Source organism: Corylus avellana, chromosome ca3, assembly GCF_901000735.1.
Source record: "Corylus avellana chromosome ca3, CavTom2PMs-1.0".
NCBI classification, from domain to species: Eukaryota; Viridiplantae; Streptophyta; class Magnoliopsida; order Fagales; family Betulaceae; genus Corylus; species Corylus avellana.
The window spans coordinates 20,547,057-20,553,811 of record NC_081543.1 but is presented as its reverse complement, the minus strand read 5'-3'; positions in this window follow the sequence as shown (position 1 = coordinate 20,553,811).

The window sequence follows — 6,755 nt, the reverse complement described above, 5'->3', positions numbered from 1 at the left end:
CATGAGGTCAACACAGTAGTATAGGGTGTAAGTACGGGGTCATTCCCACGAGGATTGCTAAATTTTGCTTAAAATCAATTCCAAAAGTAAAATAAAACAAATATTGGTTTTGAGTTGATAATGATAAAAAGGTAGGGCTTTAATATCCACCACTAATTATATTTAGCTAATATATCAATATGCCAATGTTTTGATCATGTTATGAATATCTAATATTTGTCAACCTAAAGGCATTGATGTCTACTTCTTAAGCTATTGATTTCCTTAAGCAACGAATTAGGCATGGATGTCTACTCTAATTCTTTTTTTTCTTAAAGGATTAGGCATGGGTGTCTACTAAGTTGTTCTTTAAGAAAGCATAAAATTGTGGAAATCGACAAACACATGAGGCCTAGGGCATGGGTGTCTACTCCTAGTTCCCCATGTTGATTAACCCAAGAATCCGGTGTGGATATATCTTTTGTTACTTATATTAAACCCAGGACTCGGTCATCCAAATTGATTTAACTAATTAGTCCATACCACATGCACATGTTGATCAGGCACGCACGTATGATGTATTCATGAAAACAGGAATTAATCAATTTAGATATCACAACAAGATCATCACAAAGGCGCCAATATTGAATATCAACTAAACATAACTAGGGCTTCAATCTAGCCTTATTAAATAAATTAGTTACACATGAATTTGATGTTAAACATCTTCATAAAAAAAAAATTAATAAAAGAAAAGAAAAGAATAAACTCAAAACTTGAACTTGAAGAGCTCCAATTCTTCTCATTGGAAAAATGTGTCTATTCTAGAGGCTTAAGGGTCTATTTATAGGCCTTTAGGAATACTCTAGAAACCCTAAAAATCATAGGGTTTGAGCCCTAGTTCGCACTAAGCTACAAAACCCTAAAAGTTGCTCTTTCCTTATAAAGGCTGGTGGCTATCTTGGCCATCGTGCGCTCGATCGCAGCCCATGTGTGATCGATCGCAGGTCTGCGATCGATCCTCCTTGTGCTTGCACTCGATCGTGGTTGCCTTGCAATGTGCCATCCTCGCTTGTAGTGTGCTTGATCGCAGTGATCGCTCTACCAGAGCCTTCCAAAATCCAAAATAGCTCTTTTTCTTCTAATGACCTATAAAATCAAAGAAAACACATAAAAGAATTAAAATGGCCTAATTAACTAAAACTAAAGGATTAAAACATGTAAGTTTAGGGCTGAGAATATGAATATTTTAGCACTTAACATGACTATGGTTTGCATTTAATTGGATTGCTTATAGGGTTGAACACATCATTATGTCATTAGGAGTCTGAGTTCTTTAACTTATTTTCGGGTAAAAGAGATTTCACTTGTTTTGAGATAAATTTTTATGAGCACATTAGCATGTTTTCTGTGAGGTATGATGTTTGAGCTTAAGCTTGTTCTCTTTGAGATTTGTTGGATGACCTATTGATGAATAACCATTGGCTTGCAAGATATTAAAAAAAAAAATTAAAAAAAAAAGAAATAAATAAATAAATAAAAGAAGGAAAAAGAAAAGAAAGATCATGTTGAGTTTTCCGCTGAATAACCGGACCTCTTGCCTCATTAAGCATTGAGTATTCGCATCAAAAGGTGTGAAGTTTAGTTCAGTTTTTATTTTAGATATGGCTAGTCTAACTTCGTAGCCTTTTTGACTTAAGTTAATAAGCCCTTAGGGATGTTTTACATCAAGTGCCCTAAAGCCACCTGGCTTGGGAGTTATTAGCCTGACACTTGTTACATCGGTCAATTAGAAAGCTTAAGGGAGTTAGACATTGCAGAACCTATAAAAAAAAAAAAAATGCATATCTTGCCTTGGTTATTATATTTGTTACAGATTCTTACAAATTTTATGGAACTTGTCTTGAGTTTAAGCTGAAAGCTTCATGATTGTATGCTAATTACACTTTGCACTTTTCAGAACATATGAGGTCTAAATTGTCCATTTATGAGTGATTTGATTCTGGATTTCCTTTTGACTGTGATGAAGGTATTTGTCTTTTTAACCTTGCTCATGAATAAGAACTATGGTTTATGTGAAAATTCTTTCTTGTTAACCACAAAAGAGGATTTATGTTTTTTGCTTTCATTATATTTTTCGTTTTGTTTTGCTAAGAGACTAGCAAAATGTAAGTTTGAGGGTGTTTGATAAGTGCCAAATATTTCATATTTGGACCCCTTTATTTACAATAGCTAATCCTTTAGTTGTGTCATTATTTAATGTTTTGTGTTAGTTTTGTGTTTTTAGTATTTTGTAGGTCATTGAAGAAAAACTACAGCTTTAAAGGAAAAAATGCAAAGTTTGGAAGAAAGCATACTTTGAGAAGACCTAAATGATGTGGTTAAGTTTAACCAAATCCAAGAAAAGGTTAAATCGGATTAAAGATTAGATTGGATTGAATTTCATATTGGATAAGATTTCGGATTGGATTCAAATTCAGATTCTGCACACGTCTCAATATTTTGACCATAACGCTCCGCTCAAATGTTAGATTGAAGTGATTCAATCGGCATTGGAAATCTAACTCAAAATACTACAGTTCATTGTGAAATAGGATTGTCCTAATTTGGATGGTTACTATACTAAAATCACCTCGCAATTAATGGACACAAATCTGGACGAATGCTATTCCGATTTCAGACTTCTATTTGACTGGACGACAGACTTCCAAATTATCTAGGTTTAATAGGACTTCTAGGACTTCCCTAAGCCTATAAATAGACTTCATTGCATTCAAGAAAAGACATACAATTCCAGAGACTAGTTTTGGAATACAATTTTGGAGACATAATGTAATCTATAGCCTTTCTTTTATTTTAGTTTTTCTTTAGGTTTAGGTTTAGGTTTTAGTTTCATAGTCATGTGGAGCTAAATTCTCAACCAAGGTTGGGGATGAAGCCTCATCGATGAAGAACAACATCGCTTTATTGTAAGATTTTATTAATCCTATTTTATTGGTTTATTATTTCAATTGTTTTACTTCATTTCAATATGTGGCATGATTCTTGGATATCTTGTTGTGTGATTCAAGGATACACTTGATGATTTAGGATAATTTCACATAATTGATTGCTTAGTTTTTAACTCATAAAAATTGGATATCCCTTGTGATTTGTTCTACGGATACATTTGACATTTCAATTAAGATTTGATATCTTTTGTGATTTACGGATACATCTAATGATTTGATTGATATTGAATTCCTTTTGTGATTTGGTTAATGAATGGATACATGGGATGGTTTTGTTTAATTCTCTGAAGCATAATAAAACATACATAAGATTTAAATTGTGTGAACTTCGGATTAATATTGATAAATATAAAATATGTTGTTATGATTTTGTGAGTGTAGATTCCGCATCTTTAGTGCCTTTATCTATTGATTTACTTAGTTTATTTAGTTTATGTTTAGCCTTTTAACTTTCAAAACCAAAATCAAAACTCTTTCGGAACTAGGTTAGGTTAAAATTAGTTTAGATATAAGTTGATCTTTGAAAAATACAATTCTCTGTGGATTCGACCTTGCACTTGCAATCCATTAAACTACAAACGATTTGTGCACTTGCGAGTTAAATAAATTTGCACAACATGTAACTAATACATTAGTAGGGTTAGATTGAAGCCCTAATTATGTTTATTTCATATTTCAATATTGGCGCCTTTGTGATAATCATATTGCGATGCTTAACTTGATTAATTCTTGTCTTATCGAATTCCTCACATGTGTGTGGTTGGCCATTATATGCATATGGTATGGATTAGTTATTTAAATCAATTTGGATGATCAAGTCCTGGGTTTAATAGAATAACAAAAAAATCTCACCTCGAGTTCTTGGGTTAATCAACACGGGGAACCGGGAGTAGACACCTATGCCATAGGCCTCATGTGTTTGTCGATTTCCACAGATTTATGCTTTCTTAAAGAACAACTTAGTAGACACCCATGCTAAATCCTTTAAGAGTCTGTTTGGGATTGTGTTTGAAAAATAGAGCTTTTAAGTCAAAAAGAGCTTCTGGGCAAAAGCTTCATTGTTAAGCTTTTGCCAAAAGTGCTTTTTGGCCATTTTTAGGCTTTTTAGAGATTAAAAGCACTTTTAATTTTTTTACTAAACGAGTACTTTTTTCTTCAAACACACTTTTTGAGTGTTGAAGGTACTTTTAGGCCCCTTAAACACAATCCCAAACAGGCCCTAAGAAAGAAAAGAATTAGAGTAGACACCCTTGCCTAATTCGTTGCTTAGGGAAATCAACACCTTAAGGAGTAGACACCTATACCCTTAGGTTGGCAAACATTAGGTATTCATAATATGATTAGAGCATTAGCATATTATTATATTATTTGAAGATGATTTGTGGTGGATATCAAAGCCCTACCTTTATCTTTATCTTTATTTATTTTCACAGTATCGATTTCGTGACAAAGATGATATTTTAATCAATTGTAAATAAAATCAACAATCTCCGTGAGATCGATCTCATACTTACACTATACTATTGTTTTGATCTTGTGCACTTGCGAGTTAAAATGTACTAAATATTATCTATTAATTTAGATAGTGTTTGGCACAACAAGTTTTCAGCACCGTTGTTGGGGATTGTTTGATTTTGGTTGGAATTACTTTTTTCCTTAGTTTTTTTTTTTTTTTTTTTTTCTAGTTTTTCCACAGTTTCTGTTCTGCCTCTGGAGGTGCGCTCGAGTGCCCATTCCAGGGTGACCACACAAGATGAGGTATGTGCCATATCTTCCCATATTGACCACACCACTAAGACTTGTCCCATGTTTTCAATTGCAGATCAGGAGTCATCTCTCATCAAGTTGTCCCAACATTATCATGAAGAGGAGCCTTCTCCCATCTATTGGCCTTCACAACACCAAGAAGAGGAGCCATCTCCACAACTCCTTGGTCAATCATACTCCTTGCTTAGCCACAATGAAGCCAATATGCAACTATTGGAATACACTGCCAAGATAGAAGCTAATGAAGAGGAGCCACCTCTTGTCAATTTGTCTCAACAATACCACGAAGAAGAGTGTCAAAGTCAGTTTGTTGCCAATCCTAATGAACAATACATGGAGGAAGAGTGCACTTACCATCGTGTGCAAGCAATTACCACATTAAGGAGTAAAGAAGCGGTTGAAAATCAAGGGGAAGAGAGGAAGGAGGAGCAAACTGAGGTTCTAGAGGAATCACATCGGGAAAAGGAAGAGAGCACGAAGACTTTTTCAACATCAGCTCCTATTCCCGAATTACCAAGAGTCCAAGAGAGAAGTCTTCTTGGGTTATGTGATGACCAAATTGAGGACGTGATGAGAATCAACAAGCACCATTAAAGGATCCATTGCATGTTCCAGTTGGGCCTATTACTAGAGCAAGATCCAAGAAGATCAAGGAATCACTTAATGGGCTGATTCAAGAGATTTGGGCTGATTCTAAAATGGGGCAATCCAAGCTTGGCCCAAAGGGAGATGAAGGTGTAATAAATTTGATCCAAGCTAGTGACGGAGCTGATTGCGCATAATTTCCTTAGCAATGGCATGGATTAATGGTTGATTATGGCTGATTGACTTTCCAATTACATACCAATTAATTGGATGATTGACTTGCCAAATTACATGCCGATTAATTGGTTGATTGACTTACCTATTTCAAGACCTTCCTTAGGCGTGATTTAATTGCCAATCTCAGTCTATTTTTGGCATGGAGGAGCTGCTGATTTCAAACCAAATCAACCTTAATTTTAGGCTTTTATTAGTTAGTCTTTTTTACTTTATTTACTTTCCGATGTTGGAACCAATTTAATTTCCTTTCCATAGCAAGCAGGTAGTCATATTTTCAGCCATGCTTTATAAATAGCATGCACTCATTGTAATGGACATCATGAATGAAAATTAGAAAAAAATGTGAGGCTTGCGTCTTCTTTTGGTTCTTCAAAAGAACTTGTGAACTTATCAAGGATTCTTCCTTGTGGCGTTCAAACTTTATACCTTCGGTTCGCGTTTCATTTATAAATGTTGGGTCGGGGTTGTTTCTTTATACCTTTGGTTCGCGTTTCATTTGTAAACGTTGGGTCGGGGTTTTCTATAAAAAAAAAATCTGAATTTTAGCTTTCTTGGGTCAGTATTCCAATATTGTTTGTTGGGTCTCAAAAGCGTGTCGATTGAGGTTTACATCAGGACGTCAAGATAGAAAAGCTGCCTGAGTTTTCTTCTTATTTTATTTCAGTTCATGATTCCCTTCTGGATGAGAAACTGTTTAAGAAGACTCAGAGTGGTCCTCCTCGATTTATAAACACTCAGAAGCATCTTGCAACAGAAAATATTCATTCACTTTGGTGCAAGAGAAGGAAAGATTGGTACTTCAAGTTTAAAGTACCACAGTCTGGCTGAAGACATTCAACTTAGCGCTCATGGGAGGCACCCCATAGTTTATCTTGTTATTTTATTTTTGTGTGTTTCATTTGATCTTTGACTTTATCTTTAGTTTGTTTCCTTTTACTTGTTTTTGTGTTTTCTTATTTTGCAAGGACAAGTGTGCTTTGATTCAAGTTTGGGGGTGTGCTATGAGCCATGCTTTCCAAGACGATGTCGTCCATCTCCGGGGCACATTCTTTCCTTAATTTAGACACATTGGGGACAATGTGTCATTTAAGTTTGGGGGTATGGGAACACATATTGTTTACACACACTTTGGCCCAGTTTCATGTTATTTGTTTTTGTTTGTTTGTTTGTTTATTT